General features: G+C 37.5%; 1 pseudogene; it reads left to right on the top strand.

Annotated features, from left to right (window-relative positions):
- The window catches only part of LOC112624342, a 41953-nt pseudogene extending 22891 nt beyond the window's left edge, over positions 1-19062 (top strand).
- The last annotated feature ends 5861 nt before the right edge of the window (positions 19063-24923 follow it).

The following is a 24923-nucleotide window of genomic DNA, read 5'->3' as shown; positions in this document are numbered from 1 at the left end:
TTACAAGAAAAAAAAATTAAAAAGTGGGCAAAGGATATGAACAGACACTTCTCAAAAGAAGACATTTATGCAGCCCACAGACATGAAAAAAAGCTCATCATCTCTGGTCATTAGAGAAATGCAAATCAAAACCACAGTGAGATACCATCTCATGCCAGTTAGAATGGCAATCATCAAAAAGTCAAGAAACAACAGGTGCTGGAGAGAATGTGGAGAAATAGGAACACTTTTACACTGCTGGTGGGAGTGTAAATTAGTTCAACCATTGTGGAAGTCAGTGTGGCAATTCCTCAAGGATCTAGAACTAGAAATACCATCTGACCCAGCAATCCCATTACTAGGTATCTACCCAAAGGATTGTAAGTCATTGTACTATAAAGACACATGCACACACATGTTTATTGTGACTCTATTCACAATAGCAAAGACTTGGAACCAACCCAAATGCCCATCAATGATAGACTGGATACAGAAAATGTGGCACATATCACCATGGAATATTATGCAGCCATAAAAAAGGATGAGTTCATGTCCTTTGCAGGGGCATGGATGATGCTGGAAACCATCATTCTCAGCAAACTAACACAAGAACAGAAAAACAAACACCGCATGTTCTCACTCATAAGTGGGAGTTGAACAATAAGAACTACATGGACACAGGGAGGGGAACACCACACACTGAGGTCCGTTGGGTGGTGCGAGGCCTGGGGAGGGATAGTATTAGGAGAAATACCTAATGTAGATGATGGGTTGATGGGTGCAGCAAACCACCATGGCATGTGTATACCTATGAAACAAACCTGCACGTTCTGCACATGTATCCCAGAACTTAAAGTATAATTTTTTTAATAACTCAGTAGCATTTATATACACTAACAATGAACTATCTAAAAAGGAAATTAGAAAATAATCCCATTTATGACACCAAAAAGAATCAAATACGTAGAAATAAACTTAACTAAGGAGGTGAAAGATTTGAACCCTGTTCACTACAAAACATGGAAGAACAACAAACAAGATGGAAACAAATGGAAAGATATCCCATGTTCATAAATTGGATGAATTAATATTGATAAGGTCTCCATACTACCCTAAGACATCTGGAGATCCAACAGAATCTCTATCAAAATTCCAATTTGATTTTTTAAACAGAAAAATATTCTAAATTTCATATAGAAGCACAAAAGACTACAAATAGTAAAGCAATACTGAAAAAGGACAAAACTGGAGGTATCACACTTCCTAACTTTGAAACATATTACAAAGCTACAGAAATCACAACAGAATGTTACTAGCTTAAAAACAGACATATAAACCAATGGAACAGAATAAACAGTCCAGAAATAAAACTCTGTATATATCATCAACTGAACTTTGACAAGGGTGTCAAGAATATACAATGCAGAAAAGATAATCTCTTTAATAAATAGTGTAGGGAAAATTGAACATCCACACTTAGAATAAAATTGGACTCATCTCACACCACACACGAAACTCTACTCAAAATGGATTAAAAACATAAACATAAGACTTGAAACTTGTAAAACTACTAAAACTACTAGAAAAATGCATCGAGGGGAAGCTCCACAATTTTTGTCTAGGAAATGATTTCCTGGATATGACCCCAAAATACAGGCAACAAAAGCAAAATGGACAAATGGGATTGTATCAAACTAAAAAGTTCCTGCCCAGAAAAGAAAACAATTGACAGACTGAAGAGACAATCTATGGGATGGGAGAAAACATTTGCAAACCATACACCTACAGGGTTAACCTCCAAAATGTATAAGGAACTCAAACAGCTCAATAGCAAGAAAACAAATAACCCAACTTAAAAATGGGCAAATAACCTGAATAGACATTCCTTCAAAGAAGACATACAAATGGCCAACAGGTATATGAAAAAAATTCTCAATATCACTAATCATCAAGGAAATGCAAATCAAAATCGCAATGAGCTATCACTCACACCTGTTATGTCACTATTATCAAAAACCAAAGATAACAAGTGTTAGTGAGGATATAGAGAAACTGGAATTCTTGCACACTGTTGGTAGTAATTTTAAATTATGCAGCCATATAGAAATAGTATAGAAACCCCTCAAAAAATTAAAACCAGAACTACCATAGGATTCAGCAATCCCGCTTCTTGATATTTATCCAAAAGAATTGAAATCAGTATGTTGAAGAGATATCTGCACTTGAATGTTCATTGAAGAACTATTCGCAATTTTAATGTAGAAGTAACCTAAATGTTGTTTGGCTAAAGAATGTTGTTGAATGAATAAACAAAATGTGGTATGCACATACAATGGAATGCTATTTCTCTTTTAGAAATAAAGGAGGCCAGACACAGTGACTCATGCCTGTAATCCCAGCACTTTGGGAGGCCAAGGCGGGGGGATTACGAGGTCAGGAGTTCGAGACCAGCCTGACAAACATAGTGAAACCCCATCTCTACTAAAAATACAAAACTTAGCCGGGTATGGTGGCAGGAGTCTGTAACCGCAGCTACTCAGGAGGCTGAGGCAGGAGAATCGTTTGAACCCAGGAGGCGGAGGTTGCAGTGAGTCGAGATTGTGCCACTGCACTCCAGCCTGAGTGACAGAGCGAGACTCCATCTCAAAAAAGAAAAAAGAAAGAAGGAAATTCTGCAATAAGGGATAACATAGATGAACTTTGAGGACATTATGCTAAATGAAATAAGTCAGTCACAGAAAGACAAATACTGCATGATCCACTTCTATAAGTTATCTAAAATAGTTAAATTCATAGAATCCAAGAGTGAAATGGTATTTTCCAGGGTAGAGGGAAGAGGGAAATGGGAAATTATTAATCAACAGCCATAAATTTTCAGTTAATAAAGCCAAATAAACTCTACAGATCTGCTTTATAACATTCTTCCTGTAGTCAACAATAATGTATTGTACTCAAAAAAAAAATGTATTGAGAGTGTAGAACTAACATTACATGTTCTTACCACAATAAATTAAAATAAAATAAAAGACAAAGGTAAAGAGAAAATCTTGAAAGGAGCTGGAGAAAAATAACATGTGCAAGGGGACCTCAATAAGACTAATAATTGACTTAACACCAGAAACAACAAAGTACAGAGGGCAATGAGATGACATATTCAAAGTGCTTAAAGAAAAAAAAATTGTTAATCAAGAATCCTGCAAAACTGTCTTTCAAAAGTGAAGGTGAGATAAGGGTATTTACATATTTTTTAAAAGGTTGATATAATTTGTTGCCAATGAACCTGACTTAGAAGAGATCCTCAAGGAAATTCTTCAGGCTGGATTACAAAACACAATGCTCTTTCTTGTTAAGTGCAAATTTTACTCCATACATAAAATATTTTACTGAATTTAAGTTACAGATGTCTTCAAAATTATGTCTTCAAAATTGATATTTATTCTTTTTAAATAGTATTTTGTTTTAAAACTAAAGCACAATTCAAGAAAATAAAACATCAGTGGGACAATTTCATAATTGTCTACATTAAACCTTTTATAGATGTTTCACTTTTATTAAATTCATATTTCAGTTGCTGAAAAATAATTTACATTAAATGTTATTATATTGGAATGTAAGAAAAGGATGAAAGTTTAAACTTTCAGGAAGATGAGGGAGTGTTGAAAATATACCTATCTACTTCAGATGTCAAATATACTAGGTTTCTGTTGCTAATAACAGAACCCACATTTTGAAATTTGTTAAATGCATATATGTGGTTTACTAAAAACCTATGAGGTATAAGATTCTATTCATAGGCTCTAGTTCACTGCCAGGATTCTTCTTCCAGGTTTCAGAGAACTGCACTACATCTTTTCCTATCATGAGAAGTACAATCTACACTGAATGTCACATCTTGCTTCCAAACCTTTATCATTAATCATAGTCAATTTTCAGGCTTTCAATCTGCACTGCTCAAAGTAGAGCATTTTAAGGACCAATTAATTTTCAATTGTTATCTGCAGAAAAATGTACATGTATTCAATACATACTATGAAAATTTGTCTGCCTGCTTTACCTGTTAACCAGGGTAAAATAATTTCTTACTTTCTCTCCTCTGAACACTCTGTTTTCCTCTCTCTCTGGCATCTTTTTTCTTTTTCATGGTCATTGGCAATAGATAAACCCTATTAAACACTCTTTAGTGGAAAATAATACTTCCTGAAATAGTCAGATCTGAAAGTAGATTTTTCCATTGATCTTAGTCAGAACATTTTCCATGTAATGTCATTAAAAGTTCTCAGTAGCAGCATTTATGGAATTTTATTGCCTTTTCACTTTATTCACATTAGATATATAGAATCGATATTTTTTCCTACATTAACTAAATAGTTAGTAATAAAATTCAAAACTTGTTTTAACAGGTAAAGTATAGCCTTGAACCAGCTCATCAAAATGTTCATCAAAATAGGAAAAAAAATAGAACACACAGTTTATTCAGAGTACAAAAGATGGGGGAAAGCATAAACTAATTTGGAAAACAAAAAGGGGTGAAGAGTAAAATTATTTTAGTTATGGGAAGTAAAGCTAGAAAGTTATTTTGCTCAGAGTACCAATAACCAGGACACATGATTAGTCAATGATTTCCTGCATTCTAAATTCAAGGTAGAAAGACATGAGTTTGCCAGGACAGCTATTTTGACCAAAAGCCTGAGCAAATAGACCAAGAAGACGTAGACATAAATGTCTTCCACTCCAAAAATCAGAAAGAAATAAAGGAAAAAGGTATCAGAGCTCCAAGGACCAATGTCTGCTGACCAGAAAAAAGAAAATACAGTAAAGAGAATTTCTAGATGTAACTTGCTAATGCTTTAAACATGCACCAAGTGAAATGTGTAAAAAGAGGTTGAACTTGTGATTTGCCACCACCTCCATTCAACTGTGGAACCTTTTTAGCCTGGAGGAATGACAGCTGACATTTTGTACTGGGATAGCTGAAAAAAAGAAACAAATTACAAGGAGGAAAAATCATTATGAAACACGGCACAATCTTCAATGAAAAGGCCTTCTCACTTTTCCTTTTGGATATTAGCTACAAGCCATGAACTAGCACACCAGGATCAGGACAGGAAACTTGACAGAACAAAAGCCTTCTGTTTTAGCTTCTTCCAATGGCTGGTTGAGGGCAAAACAGGCAGAGAAGGATTCATATGTTATCACCCACAAGTTCCTTCTATTTGAGACATCAACATAGACCCTAAAGTTTGAGTTGTCTGCTTTGTCATATCCCATAGAACACACAGCTCAAAATAATTCAAAAGAGACCTAGGGGAAAACTCTAATGATAGAGACTAACTACATTTGTCCTTTTTCTGAAAGAGCTGTACTAGACAGGCACAATCAATAATACATCAAATGTGTAGTTCAGCCTTTAAGGAATATATTCTGCCTCCAGACTTGGAAATACTACATTTTGGGAAAAGATTTTATTTTATGGTGCATTTTCTCTCCAATCACTTAATCACCTTTCAGATTACATCCTCTGGGCTCTGTGGTAAGGATAAGCACAGTCTGGAAGGCAAAACGAAGTACCACTTCCTACAGTTCGAGGCCATGAGGAATTTGGAGTTGTAGAGAGCTTCAGATAAGATGAAACCAGTGTGAAATCAGGGAGGTAACTAGGTAATATATGGTGCCAGCTCCTTTCCTAGCTCATTCCATGATTTCTCCCCAAAGGCACCATAAAGATGGCAGAACTTGTCCTATGTTGACAGAAACATTAAAATGCATTTACACACCAGATACAAGAAATAGGCAGCCTAAGATTCAGAATCTTCCAATTTTGTGTTTGACTAAAAGGACTCAAAGCAAAAGAATAGTTCTCCACTTCTAAAGAAATTACCTCAAGTCTACCTAATCAAAGTTAAATTAAGAATGGCAAATATACGCAGTATATAGAAATATCCTCAGATTTAAAATATATATGATTAAGAGCTTTTTTTCTATACACATATACACACACGTGATAATCCTTTAAATTGTTTGACGTAGCCATCACCTATGACAAAATTTCCTCCAGAATTTGTATTTTCTTATTCCACATTGGATACATCAATGTTTCAAACATTTTACGATATTACCTATTATTCTAGCAACAAACATACATCATAGATATTTTATGCACTTTTATGTATGTAGAAATATAACCTTTCTTAAATTAATGATCATATTCAATTGATTTAGGTACTTAATGGTGGGGTTAGGATTAAAACATAAGTGTCTTATCTCAAATTCTGGACTCGTGTGATAATATAATATCTCATAATGAGTGTTAATTCTAATGTTAACATAAGAGTATTAATTTATTTTTTCAAGAAATATTAAGCATATACCAAGTACAAACTCTGCTAGGCTCCTAGAATAAAACATTGAGCAAAATAGACAAGCCTTATGCCACAAATATTGATGTCACTCACATTTAGCTTTATATTACCTTTGAACCTGAACATTATTACAGACATAAATCTCAAATTCTTTTTGTGAACTTTGAAGGTTTGCTTGCATCAAAATTTTTTTTTTCATTCCAAAGTGAAATGATAACTGACTTCAAAAATAACGGCAACTTTCATTACAACAAATTGATACCATAAACCATTTCTGATCAATAAACATGGTGTTAATCGCATTCTATGTCTCCATTCAAGCTGGTAATTTGGAGCTTGGAAATAAAGTCTTAATGCTCCCTCTTGCGGAGAGTAGAGAATGCAGCTCTTTCTTGTATCTCAAGGGCAACTTCTGCTTGAAGGAAATGTTAGTTTCAGTTTCTTTGACTTCCTTTCATCCGATTTGCTTTCATTGGTACAGTTATTGATTCAGAGCTAAAATCTTTTATTTCTTTTCTTGTCACTCTATGTCCCTGTGGAACACTGTTCTCTCTCCAACTACATTAACATTAAACAGAACTAGCAGACTTGCCTGCAGAGGAAGTAAGACTTATCACCTTTATGGCCTAAGCACAGTCACTGAATATACTGTTGTGCATGAAATCACAGTGGAGAAAATCAATGCTCTGCTCCTCTGGATAAGGCCTGTATCATCAGCCACGAGGTGCCTACAAGCTTTGGAGTTGTGTTAAACACCGCAAGAGGAAGAAAGTACTTTTGTATTGTTTTCAGTGACTCTGTCTATTGCATTGTTTTCAGTGACTCTATACAATGTCACATGGGGAGTCATGCAGACAAAGAGGTCCTTCCATCACAGATAAAACTAAGCGGACTTTTTTTTTTCGTCTTCCTATCAACACAGATGCATCAGCTTTGGATACCTAATTGAAGTTTATCTTCTGAATTCGTAGGTCACTGCCAGTTCCATCTGTATGGCCTTGGATTTTAAGGAATTGGCTCAGCCATTTTCTTGGGCTACAAAGTCTCTAGTTCTAGGCTCATCAGGGTTGACATCAATGAGACGTTTCCCCAGGCAAGAGCATTAGGAGTCACTGAATTATTATTTTTTTCCCCCCCAAGACAAAGTCTTCTCTGTCGCCCAGGCTGGAATGCAGTGTCCTGATCTCAGCTCACTGCAACTTCTGCCTCCTGGGTTCAAGCCATTCTCCTGCCTCGGCCTCTCAAGTAGCTGGAATACAAGCATGCACCACCACACCTGGCTAATTTTTGTAAATTATACTTTAAGTTCTAGGGTACTTGTGCACAACGTGCAGATTTGTTACATACGTATATATGTGCCATGTTGGTGTGCTGCACCCATTAACTCGTCATTTATATTAGGTATATCTCCTAATGCTATCTCTCCCCACTCCTCCCACCCCACGACAGGCCCTGGTGTGTGATGTTCACTTTTCTATGTCCAAGTGTTCTCATTGCTCAATTCCCACCTATGAGTGAGAACATGCGATGTTTGGTTCTTCGTCCTTGCGATAGTTTGCTGAAAATGATGGTTTCCATCTTCATCCATGTCCCTACAAAGGACATGAACTCATCCTTTTTTATGGCTGCATAGTATTCTACGGTGTATATGGCTTGCCAATTACCCCAGCACCATTTGTTGAATAGGTAATCCTTTCTCTACTTTATGTTTTTGTGTGCTTTCTTGAAGATTAGTTGACTGTAAGTATTTGGGCTTATTTCTGGGTTCACTATTCTGTTCCATTGGTCTATGTGCCTATTTTTATACCAGTACCAGGCTATTTTGGTAAATATGGCCTTACAGTATAGTTTGAAATCAGGTAATGTGATGCCTCCAGATTTGTTCTTTTTCCTTATGATTGCTTTGGCTATTCAGGCTCTTTTTTCGGTTCCATATGAATTTTAGAATTGTTTTCTCTAAGTCTGTGAAGAATGATGGTTGTATTTTGATGGCAATTACATTGAATTTGTAGATTGCTTTTGGCAGTGTGGTCATTTACACAATATTGATTCTACCCATCTATGACCATGGGATGTGTTTCCATTTGTTTGTGTTGTCTATGATTTCTTTCAGCAGTGTTTTGTAGTTTTCCTCGTAGAAGTCCTTCACCCCCCTGGTTAGGTATATTCCTAAGCTTTTTGTTTGTTTGTTTTTGTTTGTTTGTTTGTCTTGTTTTGTTTTCTGCAGCTATTGTAAAGTGGTTGAGTTCTTGATTTGATTCTCAGCTTGGTCGCTGTTAGCATACAGCAGAGCTACTGATTTGTGTCCATTAATTTTCTATCCTGAAACCTTGCTGAACTCATTTTATAAGTTGTAGAAGCTTTTTGGATGAGTCTTTAGGTTTTCAAGGTATATGATCATGTCATCAGCAAACAGCAACAGTTTGACTTCCTTTCTACCAATTTGGATTCCCTTTATTTCTTTCTCTTGTCCGACTGCTCTGGCTAGGACTTCCAGCACTATGTTGAATAGAAGTAGTAAAAGACAAGGCATCCTTGTTTTGTTCCAGTTCTCAGAGGGAATGCTTTCAACTTTTCCCCATTCAGTATTATGTTGGATGTGGGTTTGTCATACATGGCTTTTATTATATTGAGGTGTGTACCTTGTATGCCAATTTTGCTGAGGGTTTTAGTCATAAAGGGGTGCTGGATTTTGTCAAATGCTTTTTATGCAACTATTGAGATGATCACATGACTTTTAAAAATTATGTTTATGTGGTATATTACATTTATTGACTCGTGTATGTTAAACCATTCTTGCATCCCTGGTATGAAACCCACTTGCTCATGGTGGATTATCTTTTTTATATGCTGTTGCATTCAGTTAGCTAATATTTTGTTAAGGATTTTTGCATCTATTTTAATCAGAGATGTTGGTCTGTAGTTTTCTTTTTCAATTATGTCCTCTCTAGGTTTTGGTATTAGGATGATACTGGCTTCATAGAATAATTTAGGGAGAATTTCCTCTTTCTCTATCTTGTGGAATAGTGTCAATAGGATTCGTACTAATTCTTCTTTGAATGTCTGATAGAATTCGGCTATGAATCCACCTGGTTCTGGACTTTTTTTGTCGGTAATTTTTTAATTACCATTTCAATCTCATTGCTTGTTATTGGTGTGCTCAGTCAGGATTTCTAATTCTTCTTAATTAAAGATAAGATGGTTATATCTTTCCAGGAATTTATCCAGCTCTTCTAGGTTTTCTAGTATATGCATACAAAGGTATTCATAGTAGACCTGAATGATTTTTTGTATTTCTGTGGTGTCAGTTGTAATATTTCCCCTTTCATTTCTAATTGAGCTTATTTGGATCTTCTCTCTTCTTTTCTTGGTTAATCTTGCTAATGGCATATCAATTTTATTTATCTTTTCAAAGAACCAGCTTTTTGTTTCATTTATCTTTTGTATTATTTTTTGTTCATTTGTTTCCATTTCATTTAGTTCTGCTCTGATCTTGGTTATTTCCTTTCTTCTCCTGGGTTTGGGTTTAGTTTGCTCTTTTTTCTCTAGTTCCTTGAGGTGGGACCTTACATCGTCTATTTGTGTTCTTTCAGACTTTTTGATGTAGGTATTTAAGGCTATGAACTTTCCTCTCAGCACTGCCTTTGCTGTATCCCAGAGGTTTTGATAGGTTGCATCACTGTTATTATTCAGTTCAAAGAATGTTTAATTTCTATATTGATTTATTTGTTGACCCAACGATCATTCAGAAGCAGGTTATATAATTTCCATGTATTTGGTTTTGAAGGTTCCTTTTGGAGTTGATTTCCAGTTTTATTTCACTGTTGTCTGAGAGAGTACTTGATATAATTTAAGTTTTCTTAAATGTATTGAGAGTTGTTATGTGGCCTACCATATGGTCTATCTTGGAAAAAGTCCGAGGCACTGATGAATAGAATGTATATTCTGTGGTTGTTGGGCAGAATGTTCTATAAATATCTGTTAAGTCCATTTGTTCCAGGTATAGTTTAAATCCACTGTTTATTTGTTGACTTTCTGTCTTGATGACCTGTCTAGTGCTGTCAGTGGAGTATTGAAGTTCCCTGCTGTTATTGTGTTGCTGTATATCTCATTTCTTAGGTCTAGTAGTAATTGTTTTATAAATTTGGGAGCTCCAGTGTTAGGTGCATATATAATTAGGATTGTGATATTTTCCTGTTGGACAAGGCCTTTTATCATTATATAATTTACATCTTTGTCTTTTTTAAACTGCTGGTGCTTTAAAGTTTGTTTTGTCTGATATAAGAAGAGCTACTCCTGTTCACTTTTGGTGTCCATTTGCATGGAATGTCTTTTTCTACCCCTTTACCTTAAATTTATATGAGTTCTTATGTGTTATATGAGTCTCTTAAAGGCAGCAGATGGTTGGTTGATGAATTCTTATCCATTCTGCAATTCTGAATCTTTTAAGTGGAGCATTTAGGCCGTTTACATTCACCATTAGTATTGAGATGTGAGGCACTATTTCATTCATTGTGTTATTTGTTGCCCGTATACCTTGGTTTTTTTAATGGTATTTTTATTTTATAGGTCCTGTGAGATTTATGCTTCAAAGGGGTTCTGTTTTAATGTGTTTCCAGGATTTGTTTCAAGATTTTAGAGCTCCTTTTAGTAGTTCTTGTAGTGCCAGCTTGGGAGTGGCAAATTCTCTCAGCATTTGTTTGTCTGAAAAAGTCTGTATCTTTCCTTCATTTATGAAACTTAGTTTTGCTGGATACAAAATTCTTGGCTGATAATTGTTTTGTTTAAGGAGACTGACGATAGGGCCCTAATCCCTTCTAGCTTGTAGGGTTTCTGCTGAGAAATCTGCTGTTAATCTGATAGGTTTTTCTTTATAGGTTTCCTGGTGTTTTGTCTCATAGCTCTTAAGATTCTTTCCTTCATTTTGACTTTAAATAACCTGATAACAATGTGCCTATACAATGACTTTTTGGTGATGAATTTCCCAGGTGTTGTTTGAGCCTCTTGTATTTGGACGTCTAGGTCTCTAGCAAGGCCAGGGAAGTTTTCCTTGATTATTACCCCAAATATGTTTTCCAGATTTTTAGATTTCTATTCTTCCTCGGGAAAACCAATTATTCTTAAGTTTGGTCATTTAACATAATCCCAGACTTCTTGGAGACTTTGTCCCTTTTTTTAAATTCTTTTTTTCTTTGTCTTTGTTGGTTTGGGCCAATTCAAATACCTTGTCTCCAAGCTCTGAAGTTTTTTCTTCTGCTTGTTAGATTCTGTTTCCAGAATATTTTGCATTTCTCTAAGTATGTCCTTTATTTCCTGAAGTTGTGATTGTTTTTTATATATGCTATCTATTTCACTGAAGATTTCTCCACTCATTTCTTGTATCATTTTTTTAATTTCCTTAAATCGGACCTCACCTTTCTCTGGTGCCTCCTTGGTTAGCTTAATAATCAATCTTCTGAATTATTTTTCAGGTAAATCAGGTATTTCTTCTTGGTTTGGAGCCATTGCTGGCGAGCTAGTATAATTTTTTGGGAGGTGTTGAAGAACCTTGTTTTGTCATATTGTCAAAATTGTTTTTCTGGTTACTTCTCTTTTGGGTAGGCTATGTCAGAGGGAGTATCTGGGACTCAAGGTTGCTGTTCAGATACTTTTGTCCCACGGGGTGTTCCCTTGATGTAGTACTCTCCCCCTTTTCCTAGGGATGTGGCTTTCTGATAGCTGAGCTGTAATGATTGTTATCTCTCTTCTGGATCTAGCCACCCAGCAGGGCTAGCAGACTCCAGGCTGGTACTGGGGGTTGTCTGCACAGAGTCCTGTCATATGAACTGTCTGCAGGTCTCTCAGCCATGGATACCAACACCTATTCCAGTGCAGGTGGCAGGGGAGTGAAATGGACTCTGTGAAGGTCCTCAGTTTTGATTCCTTAATGCACTATTTTTGTGCTGGTTGACCTCCCGCAGGAGGTGGCACTTTCCAGAGAGCATCAGCTATGTAGTAAAGGAAGGATCAGGTGATGGGCAGGGCCCTAGAACTCCAAAGAGAATATGCCCATTGTCTTCAGTTACCAGAATGGGTAGGGAAGGACCATCAGGTTGGGGAAGGTCTAGGGGTGTCCGAGCTCAGACTCTCCTTGGGCGGGGCTTACTGCAGCTGCTGTAGCAGATGGGGGTGTGGTTCCCAAGTCAATAGAATTGTATTCCCAAGAGGAGTATAGCTGCGTCTGCTGTGTCATGCAAGTTGTCAGGGAAGTTGGGGAAAGCTGGCAGTTATAGGCCTCACCAGTTCCCATGCCACCCAAAAGACCAGTCTGACTCCCACCATGTCCCCCACAACAGCACCAAGTTTGTTTCCAGGCAGTGGGTGAACAGGGCTGAGAACTTGCTCTGGGCTACCAGCCTCCCAGCTATGAAAGCAAGCAGGACTTTCTTACCTCCGTGCCTGTGGAGCCTGCACACTGGATTCATGCCCTCCCCTGAGTTCTGACCAGGAGACTTCGTGTTCGGTTGGAATGGTTACAAAATTCAGCTGGAAGTTTCCTTCTCTCTGTGGTCTTTTCCCAGTGCCTCTGGCAGCCCTCCCCAAGGACCCCTGTGAGACAAGTCAGAAATGGGTTCCCTGGGGACCCAGAGAGCCCACAGGGCTTTTCCTGCTGCTTCCTCTTCTCCTGTATTTTGCCTGGCTCTCTAAATTGACTCAGCTCCAGATAAGGTCAAATCCTTCTCCTGTGATCTAGACCTTCAGGTTCCCCAGTAAGGGTGCGTGTTCGGGGAAGGACGATGCCCTTTTCCCACTTTCACAGTTTGGGCACTCACAGTATTTGGGCTGTCTCCCAGTTCCTGCAGGAGCAATCTGCCTTCTCCAGAGGACCTGTGGATTCTGTTGTCTTTCCTGGTTTATTCCTGAGGTAGTTCTGGAGCAAGAGTTCACAGTGCAAGCCTCCGCCCACTGCTCTGTCTGTCCAAGTGAAAGCTGCAATGTAGTCCTGTCTCCTAGCTGCCATTTTCCTCTATTCTCATTTTAAAGAGTGAAAAACTTAAATATAAAGGAGCTTGCCCAAGATTTCATAGCAAGTGTACCACATACTGTTGTATTCTAAATTATTTCTCCCATATAATCACTCTGAATATGTTTTAAGATTGTTAATCAGAAGTATGATTTGGGGCTATTGAGAGGCTAATCAGTCTATTTCTGAAATTAAGTCACAGCTTTGGAATCATGCCGTTTGAACTATAGAGTACGTATGATTATTAGCACCCTCAAATTCACAACTTTTTCTTTACACAATGCTGAATTTCTATGAGAGAACCCTGAAAGGTGACATTATAGCGGGTGGGTCTTTCACTGTTCTTTTGCCTGTTCCAGAAACCTAGACAGCCTGTATGCTCCTTGACAAAAAATGGAGGGGAGGGAAAGTAGGAAAAATATTCCTCTATGAAGAAATAGAAGACAACATGTCACAAATAGAAAAGAAGCACATCTTTACCCTCCCTAAAGTATTTGTAACCTATAGGAGCAAAAATACATTAATAGTTTGACATTACTGATAAGATACGGAAGAGTCACATTTTAGGGTACCCATTGGCACCCAGACATACCATAATTCATGGAGAGCCATTATATGTCTCTAGGGTATTTTCCACCACAGGATAAGACAAGAAGAAATTTTCACTGTATTGGCTCCCAATTCTCTTCTTAATAATTACCCTGATTTGCTGTTTAAGAACAAAACAGCCAACTCTAATGTGGTGTATTTGAATCTCTCTTCCCCAAATGACACCTTTAAATTCCTCTCTTACCACACCTCACACCCACACCCAGTATGCTTCCAGACAAGAACTATCCAAGAGACAGTTTGCAATGATAAAAATGTCATATGGCTGTGTTGCCCGATAAGCGGCCACTAACCATATATGACTATTGAACACTCAAAGTGTGGCTAGAAGGACTGGAGAACTGACTTTTTAATTATATTTAATTTTAATTAATTTAAACTTAAGTAGCCACGTATGACTAGTGGCTACCTTATTGGACAACGCAGGTGAGATTATCTTGTTCCCTGACTTCAGCTAGAATGCTCAGATAAGATAAATTAATTTGAGGGAATTATGATATGGAGCTTAAAAATATGAGCTTTGCTGTCATATTACTTAATAGACATGAGATCTTAAGCAGGTTATTTAAACTTTCTAATTCACAGCCCAGCATCTGAAAAACAGAGTACATAATAGTTTCTTTCTTATATAATGAAGTGAGAACTAAATGAAACAATGCAAGTGCTATGGTTTGGATATTTTTCCTCTCCAAACCTCATGTTGAAATTTGATTCCCATTGTTGGAAATGGGGCCTAATGGGAGATGTTTTGGTCATGGGAGAAGATCCTTTATGAATAGACTAATGCCTTCCCTAAGTGGTGAGTGAGTTCTCACTCTGTTAGTTCCTGCAAGAGTGGTTGTTATAGACTGGCACCTCCCACCTCTCTCTCTCTCAACTTCCTCACTCACCATGTGATCTCTGTATACACCAGCTCCCTTTCACCTTCTGCCGTGAGTGGAAGCAGCCTGAGACTCTCACTGGAAGCAGATGCCCCATCTTTAACTTTCCAGCCATCAAAATCATGAGCCAAATGAACCTTTTTCTTTACAAATTACCTGGCTTCAGATATTCCTTTAGAGCAACACTAAATTAATAAGACAGCAGATAAGGCACTTGGCAAACAAGCTGACACATAATAGACACAAAATAAGTTGTTTAATTGTAGCAGTAACAACAATGGTAACAGTAGCTGACTGGTCTAGACAAAAGATGAAGAGGAAAGCACATATATTGCAAAAGATGACTGGAGGATTTTTTTTTCTTTTTCCTATTTTGAAATATCTTAGTGCTGTTTCATTTATTCATTGGTGTAGATTTATATGAGTTGATTGTAATTAAAATTGAATTTGTATATAGTCATTAAATATTAGAGAAAACTTTGCCATTGACCAGTCTTCTACTGTGAAAATTTCTTCTTTCAGAAACTGTAGCTGCTAGGCGGGGTGGTTCACGCTTGTAAACTCAGCACTTTGGTAGGCTGAGGTGGGCAGATTGTTTGAGACCATGAGTTCGAGACCAGCCTGACCAACATGCTGAAACCCCGTTTCTACTAAAGTTACAAAAAGTAGCCAAGCATGGTGGTGCATGCCTGTAATCCCAGCTACTGGGAAGCCAAGGCAAAGAATCATTTGAACCCAGGAGGTGGAGGTTGCAGTGAACCAAGATTGTGCCACTGCACTACAGTTTGGGTGACAGAGTGAGACTCTGAGTCAAAAAACAAACAAACAACAAAAAAACCTAAATGTCTGAATTTTCCAACTTGAATAAAAACCCAGTTTAAAAATTAAACCTTTTGGCTGGGCATGGTGGCTCACGCCTGTAATCCCAGCACTTTGGGAGGCTGAGGCACAAGGATCACTTGAGGTCAGGAGTTCGAGACCAGCCTGGCCAACATGGTGAAACCTGATCTCTACTAAAAAAAAAAAAATAATAATAATAAAAAATAAAAATAACAATAAAAATAAAAAATTAAAAACACAAAAATCAGCCAGGCATGGTGGTACACTCCTGTAATTCCAGCTACTCAGGAGGCTGAGGGAGAGGAATCGCTTGAACTCAGAAGACAGAGGTTGCAGTAAGCCAAGATCACACTACTGCACTCTAGCCTGGGTGACAGAGTGAGTGAGACTCCATATCAAAAGAAAAAAAAATTAACCTTTTTAGAAGTAATTAGGTTGGTGTTGAGAATGACTAAGCATAATCGACCCTGATATTTCATTTCATACTAAACATCCTTGGCTTCATTAAAGGAACTTATTCCTATACTATAACATTCCTCATCATGTATCTGCATGTCTCCTTCCTCCTCACTGTATCTAAACATACTGAGGAAAATCATTCTGGGTGGAAAACTTTGTGACAGTCTTTTTCTTTCATTCATTTCTATGTTGACAAATTTCTAAGTTGCTCAGTTACATAAGACCTAGATATTTTAGTACAGACAGTTCTAGTAAGCAACATAAAATGTTTGTAACCAGAGCTTCATCAAGAGTACCAGCTGTCTTTTTTAAAAAGAGTTTAACCTTTTTTAAACTTCATTTTAATATCATATAATAACCTTAAATTAAATTTTAAGTGGCATTTATGAAGAACATAATATTCTTTACAAATGAGTTATGAAGAACTCTGTTAGGAATATAAAAACTCGGGTTCTAGGTTCAGCCTTGTCACTTTCTAGAACTCCATCAGTATTTTAAAATATACCCAGGATTTGTTTTAATCAGATGTGGTAAGATGACAGACACACAGACAGCTACCTTGAGAGAAGAGCTTATGGCTTATGGTTCCCAAGAGGAGGGTGCATGTCACACCATGCAGAGCCACACAGCAAAGCACTGGGGCCAGTCAAGAGGCAAAAGGGGTGTAGTAGAAAGCATGGGTCAGAGTCTTTATTGTGGCTTTCCCAGGAAAAAAAATCAAGACAGAGCAGGCAAGCTAAATAAGTTAGGATTAGATAATTTGAATAATTTTCATTTGTCCTGGAATATGTGGGGTGGTCCCTTGCTTTCTAGTAACTGGCACTATGGTGAGTTAGGGAAGGAAGATAATGTCCCTAACAATTAGAACCTGATTTTTTAAAAAACAGACAGGTGGAAGGGGGTATATGGACTCCAGATTGGCTGGTTCACATGAAAAATGTATGCTCTCAGCAATCTGATTAGTAACTCTAGAAATTCACTAACCTTGGGAGGAGCAATCTCTTCCCAGGTCCCCAAGGTCCCAAAATATGGAAGCATCATAATATATAGAAAATAAACATGATTAATATATCAATGAAAAATATTTAACCTCTCCAATCCTCAGCTTCCTCAAAGTTACGAAAACGAATAAAGCAATCCCTGCCTTAATCCTGGTGATCGAATAATAAATGGGATCTTGGCAGGGTGTTGCCAGCACCTACTAAAACTACTCTACCCCACCACTCTCCACAACACTGCTATAGAACTAAAGAGAGTCATTTCTGAGGTCGAAATGTTAGGTTTGTGAAGCCGATACATCTAGAAGGAGAAGGGAGAAGGGAGAACTCACATCAGACCAGGGGAAAGTATGCTGTTACAGGAAATTGTTAGTGCCCTGAAGAGAGCTGCAGGTTGATGGGCTACGATCATGACAGTGTTGGGTCTGCTCTGACAGTCCACTAGGCTCACGTATACAGGGTTCATGTATGACACTGGGTGATTTTAATACTCCTGAGCAGCAACTGGATTCTACTATGGAATAAATTGCCTCACTGATGATGATTGGGAAAAGGATCAAAAGGTGAAGGATTTACCATTTGCCATGAATGCTTTTGCCAACTTTATGAATGAGTAGTTCATTGGATTCTGTGGTTGGTTTTGATATTTTTCAGGTCCTGTTATTGTTGACCTTTCTTTCTACAGAGTTCAAAACCAGAGACCTTATTCCTAAACTGATAACTGACTACATAACAAAAATAAATAAATAAATAAATAAATAAATAAACAAAGACCCACTTATAATCCATACGTTTCCTTTTGAAAGAATCAATAAAGCATTTGAATTGTTCCAAAGTGGGCATTGATGACTGTGTGCGAGTGGTGTGTGTGTGTGTGTGTGTAAGAAGAATTTATGTGAGAGATCTTTTACATGTTACTTTTACCTGAAGTTTTATGAAAAATGAGAGGGCTCAGATTAAGTGTAAAATTGAGCAGTTGTAGGAAATGGTTCAGAGAATAGCCAAAAAAAAAAAAAAAAGAGCCTTGGGTCATTTGTGAGGTGCCATCAGCCTTTTGTCCATGTTGCTGTCCTCATTTATAAAATGGAGATAGTGATACCACATCTTTTGAGAGACTCCTACGAAGATCAAATGTGAAAATAAAAAAGAACAAAAAAAAGAAAACATGCTATCAAAGTATATTATAATAAAATTTTCTTTGTTATTATCTTGAGTGCTAGTAGATATGACAAAGAAAAATTATATCTTAATTAGCTACCTACAAAACTAACAAGCTACAGTGGGATTCTGGAAGAAACAAGAGAGTGGTGTGAGCATAGAGAAGCTAAAGAAAACAAGGAAGCGTGTGACCGTGAAGTGAATACTTAGTGTCAGAGATCAGAGGCTTGAAGAAAAGGATAGGTTAAAACCTAAAAATAAAGAAAAGAAAGATCTCAGCAGGCTAAAGGAAAGAGAAGTTCCCCAACACCCGTTCTGCTTATTTTTCCAATACATTACACAGCTGGGCCCATTTACTCGCATTGGTAATTTTGTTGATACCAACTTTATCAACTTTTCCATTAAAGCCAAACTGGACTTAGTAGACACAGTCAATGATGGGCTGTCTCTACGCCAAGTATATCCCTTGTATAACTGATCATGTAATGGCTGAAATTGAGAAATTGGGGCAGAAGTATCAAGTGATTCTACAGATTGCCAAGGATCCAAGATCTGAATAATGACCATGCACACACAAAGGAACCTATGCAGATGACTGCTTAGCAGATGACTGATTCAGTACAAGTGTTACATTGTGGCCATGACTACATTGTGGCCATGACTGGACCTTAAAAGATGAATGCATAAGATTCCTAGAGATCATAATCATGTGCACTTCTTATTATGGCTACAACTTTGAACAGATGCCAGATGATTATGGAGCCCCTCAGTTCTAATTCATACAAGATAAAGTTCCTCTGCCTTTCTTCCACCAACTTTTTCTTGCTACCAGTTCATTAAACATGCAATACCATGAATTATTATTCTATTTGCCCATGCTCTCTGTTATGAGTGTATGGGTAAATACACTCACTTTTTGACGCTGTTTTGAAATTGATATTTTATCTCATTTAAAAATTTTAAATGATTATCAAGGAGTACAAAATCTCAGATAGGAAGGATCTGTTTTACCCCCTTTTTTGAGGTCTGTGGTAGAGCTGGTGAATATAGTTAGTAATAGATGATTAGATACTTCAAAATTGCTAAGACGGTTAAATTTCAAATGATCTCCCTACAAAAATGTTAAATACTTGAAGTGATATATATGTTAATTAACTTGATTAAATTATTCTACACTGTATCCACAATTATGGCATCACCTTGTAACCCATAAATTTATACAATTATAGACTGTCAATTTATAATAAAAATTAGTTGCATCTTTTTAGGGAAAAAGAAAGGAAAAGCTACTTCTAAGGGTTTATTTTCAATCAAGCATTTACTATTTGACATTTCAGAAGTATTTCTATTCAGCATACATTCCTTAAGCACCTACCAACAAGATTCTATTCTAGACAAAATTGAATGTAATTACTGTCTTCAGGTGGTTGATGGATCAGTCCTGGAGTTTACGGTGCTACATATCTGCATAACTCACAATAGAACGCTGGATGTGAAGTCTGGTCAGAAAGGCTAAGACTCAAGATTCAGGGCATAGGGACCTCATTACTAACTGGATAGAGTTGGGAAAACACCACTGAGTTAGGACTTGGGAGCTTGTAGATCTATAACACAAACTTCTAGGTAAAAAGCATCATAGAAATTGGGACAAGAATCCATAGGACAGAAAATAAAATTTGCATATAGAAAATAGCAAAAAATATAGTTTGCAAGGACCACACTGTGTTTGAGTAGTGAATGTAAAGGTCTTGATTCCAAAGTATGTTTTTAATCTAAATAAATTAGAGTGCAAGAACTTTTATATCTAAAGAGAACTAGGTTTCCCTAGCCTATGACCTTGCTTTTCCTGAACCTAAGTATATGATACTGCTATGAAATCTCATCTAGTATTGACTGACAAAAATCAACAATCGTTTCAGTTGAAATTACTAGTGGATTGAGTGGATTGGCTGAAATCAGTAGAGCTCCAAAGCATCTAGTTTGTTTGACCTTAAAGCCACTTTCCAGCTTGGTGATGCCACTTGTGTCTCTATGTAAATTGAGATCAGAGCAAATGAGACTAGTGTTGTGGGTTCTATAACAATATAATCAAATAGATTTATAGAACTTTAAAATTTACCTTTAATTAGCTGTCTTTAAAAAATCTTTAGCTAAATATTTGACTCCTACACCCAGGCAGTATTCAAAGAGGTGCAATCCATCAGTCACCAATAGCGAGGCAGTATTGAAATCCATCCATCACTAGTCCTAGAAAAGTAAAAGACACCCTTCCATTGCTAACAGTGGATTAGAAGCTTCACCTCTATAGGAAATCATAAACACACTGAGAATTTAGTGAAATTGCAGGTATTCATATTCAAAGCATCAGACTAACACAATGTTTCATACAACAGTGTCTGTGAGAAAACCTAAGCTAAAGGTTAGAAAGCACATAGAGTTATCATGTTATTTTTTAATTAATTCTCAAAAATACTTAAAGACCAAAGCCACCAAAGTTTTGGGGGAAAATGCAAAGAGTAAATCTAATTACCTGAGGAGATGAGATAGGCATTGATAATAATTTGATGGAAGGCATGCTTTATTTATGGAATGGCCACTTTTGCAAAGTTGAGAAGCAATAAAAAGAACAGAAAATCTGCCATTTCTGCCACTCACATTAACTATGACTAATAGGTAGTGACTACTAATGAGCCTTAGAAATTTATTTTAAGCAGTATTATCCCTACCTTGAAACCTAATTCCAGAACTTAACCCTGGAAGAAGGCATTTTTCATTTACTTATTCACAAAGACCTCACACAACTTACATTACTGAAATAGCTGTCAGGAAATACTACTTCTCTTTAAATATACTTTATTGGAATTGACTTGATAATTTTTTTTAATGACTTAGGAACATTTGATTTTGGCACCAGTGGTAAAACATTAATATTGCCTTTGTAACATTAGCATGATGTGTGTAACAGAATAAAATGTGCTAAAGAGGATCTGGGATAAACTTCCCTGAGAGGAAAAAAAGAAAAATGCAGACCGAGCCTCCAGAGCTTAGACAAAGACTCTTAGGCAAGAATGGTATTAACCCCCTCCAACCCCACAAACAGAAGCCATTTGTTAGAGGAACCTCTTGAACTTAGCATTTATAGGATATGAACTGATGTAAGCTCTGACATCACTTGACTGCCTCTTTCATTTATGGAGAGGGAAATCGAGACCCAAAGAAGTACAGTGACTTTCTGGAATTACATAGCTAGTTACCAGTTAAGCAGATTCTCCTGGATTCTCAACTAATCCTTTCTTTTTTTTGAAATGGAGTCTCACTCTGTCGCCCAGGCTGGAGTGCAATGGCATGATCTCGGCTCACTGTAGCCTCTGCCTCCCGAGTTCAAGTGATTCTCATGCCTCAGCCTCCTAAATAGCTGGGATTACAGGGGTGCACCACCACATCTGGCTAATTTTTATATAATAATTTTATAATTTTTTGTAGAGACAGGGTTTCACCATGTTGGCCAGGCTGGTCTCAAACTCCTGACCTCAGGTGATCCGCCCACCTAGGCCTCCCAGACTGCTGGGATTACAGCCGTAAGCCACTGCGTCCAGCCTACGACTCCTTTCTCTACATCAACCTTCCATGTTATTCTCACATTTTGTCATTTCACCCCTTGAATTCAATGCCTCAATCACACTGAGGTCCTGTCAATGCTTCCCTCAAAGTCTGCCCCTCAAAGAATGATCTCAGGCTTTCTTGTCTCTGAGCCTTCACACTTGTAGTTCTTTGTTTTGGAATCCATCCATGCCATACCCCACTCTCATCAAACTCCATGTCTCATTAACTCCTATTCATTGTCCAAATCACAGTTTAGCAAGGCCTCTAAGTTCTCAGATATCTAGGTTATATACACTGTCTCTCAGTTCCCAGAGATAAATAAACAAAAGAAATAAAGCAAACAAAACCAAAACAAACAGAAGAAAGGAAATAAGAAAAATAAGAGCAGAAATTAATGAAACAGAAGAGAAAAATCAAAGAAACAAGAGCAACTGAAAAGATCAATAGAATTAATAAACTAAGAAAAACAGAAGACATAAATTACTAATATTCAGAATTAAACAGCTTGGTGTGGAGGCTCACGCCTGTAATCCCAGCACTTTGGGAGGCCAAGGCAGGTGGATCACCTGCAGTCAAGAGTTCAGGACCAGCCTGGTCAACATGACAAAAGCCCGTCTCTACTAAAAAAATACAAAAATTAGCTGGTCATGGTAGCAGATGCCTGTTATCCCAACTACTCAGGAGGCTGAGGCAGGAGAATCACTTGAACCTGGGAGGCATGTAGGGAGACCCCCTGAAACTATTACTACTGAATAAAAGATGAAATGCCCCTGGTTATTATAAATACAAAATTGCATGCAGGATTGTGTAAAGACAATGACAAGCTGGACTGCCAGAATGAGCCAACAGCGCGTGATGTGCTCCCCCCTGCAGAGAGCCTATGAGTGGACATGCAGTCAGGGAGGTTTCACATCACCAAGATTCCTATCCCAGAAAAGCAGATGTTCATAGCTCTGGGAATGGAATTCAACCCCCGTGGAGAGCCTAGAAGCGGATGCATGGGGGGCGCCTGTCCATATGGATAAGATAGGGCTATAAATGCCTTCATCTTGCCATGGCTCTTCCAGGCCTCTTTAGGGTTAAGGCATACTCCCTTCTGAGAATTTCTAGTCTAACCGGTTGTCTAACTTCACATCCTGTTACTATGGATTGTTTGTATCCAGCTCTTGCTGCAACTGTTACTGCTGATTAATATCTTGCTAATCATAGGTTATGGAAAGACTGTGTTTCTGTTTTAAGGCTCTGTTAGAAATTACTGATGCACACACTATATTGTAAATTCTTACCTCTGTATACTGTACTTCTGCATACAGATGTTACGTTAAAGAATTACTTCATCCCCATGTGACCATCTCACCTCATAATCAAATGACCCTAAATCCCTCGCTAACCTACCCCTGCCCTCACTAAACTTAATAATAAATGCTGGCATATCCAGCACATTGTTGGCACCGCAGGACCAGAAGGTGGTGCCCGCCCTGGACCCAGCTTTCACTATCTTGTGTGTGTCTATTATTTCTCAACCTGCCGATCAACCTGGGAACAAAGAGAGAGCCCCGTGTATTGTGGGCTGCTGGCCAGGTCCCCCAATAGAGGCGGAGGTTGCAGTGAGCAGAGATCACACCACTGCACTCCAGCCTGGGCAACAAGATTGAAACTTCATCTCAAAAAAAAATAATAATAAAACAAGAATATGGCTGCAGACACTGCAGACATCAAAAAGATAATAAGGGAATAACACTATTAACAACTCTACACGGATAAATTTGACAATTTAGGTAACGTTGACCAATTCCTCAAAATTGCAAACTATGAAAACTCATCAAATAAGAAATACATTATTTGTATAACCTTACAATTATTAAGGTAATTTAATTTATAACTTAAGACATCTCAAAAAGGAGATTCTACCAAACATTTAAAGAATTAACATAGGTTGGGAATGGTGGCACATGCCTGTAATTCCAGCACTTTGGGAGGCCAAGGTGGGTGGATCATTTGAGCCCAGGGACTCCAGACCAGTCTGGGCAACATAGTGAGACCCCACCTCTACAAAAAATACAACAATTAGCTGGGTTTAGTGACACATACATGTAGTTCCAGCTACTCAGGAGGCTGAGGTGGGAGGATCAGTTGAACCTGGGAAGTTGAGGCTGCAATGAGCTATGATCGCACCACTGCACTCCAGCCTAGATGACAAAGCAAGAATCTGTCTCTAAAAAAAAAAATGAAAAAGAAATAACAGTTCTACACAATCTCCTCCATAAAATGGATGAGGTGAAAATACTTCCAAGTTCATTTTATAAAATTACTGTGACACCAAAACCAAAGATGGTGCCAAAAAAAGAAAACATTAATAACTCTTATGATTATAGACACAAAAATCTTTAACAGAATGTTAGCAAAGTGAATCCAGTGATTGATATGTAAAAAAGAATCATACAACAAGTGTGATTTTTTTCCAGGTATGCAAGGCTGGTTCAACATTTGAAAAGTAATCAATGTAATCTACCATATCAACATGCTAAAAATGAAAAATAATATGATTGTATCATTTTACACAGAACAAGCATTTACTTATTCTCTCTTGTCTTCTAGCTAAACCATTCCCCCTGGTGTTGCCTTTCATTGGAAAAGTATTTTATCTCCTTTCTTCATCAAGATGCTTGGGCCTTGGCTCAAGACCCAGGTCCACACACAGAGATTTTCTTGGGGCCAAATCCAAGTTGGTAGGCCCTGTATGCAAATTAGTTTCACTTCCTCTGAGTAACCAGTTCTGCACACCAAAGAGGAGCTCTTGATAAACTACAAGAGAAAATCTGATACCATCCTTATCTCTCAACAAGGGGTCTACATTCAGAAACTCGAAAGAATTACTCAAGTTTAGAGACAAATATGACCATTTCTGTATTTTGAAAACAACAGAAAAGAAATAATTTTACACACTCTGTTAGAAACTTTAAGTTTGGACGTTTAAAAGTCCAAATTTAAAACTCGAAAGAGTGGATACTAAGAGGGGACCTGTTTGATTAAG

The sequence above is a fragment of the Theropithecus gelada genome, chromosome 5, assembly GCF_003255815.1.
Source record: "Theropithecus gelada isolate Dixy chromosome 5, Tgel_1.0, whole genome shotgun sequence".
NCBI lineage: Eukaryota > Metazoa > Chordata > Mammalia > Primates > Cercopithecidae > Theropithecus > Theropithecus gelada.
This window is presented reverse-complemented; position numbering and strand designations above follow the sequence as displayed.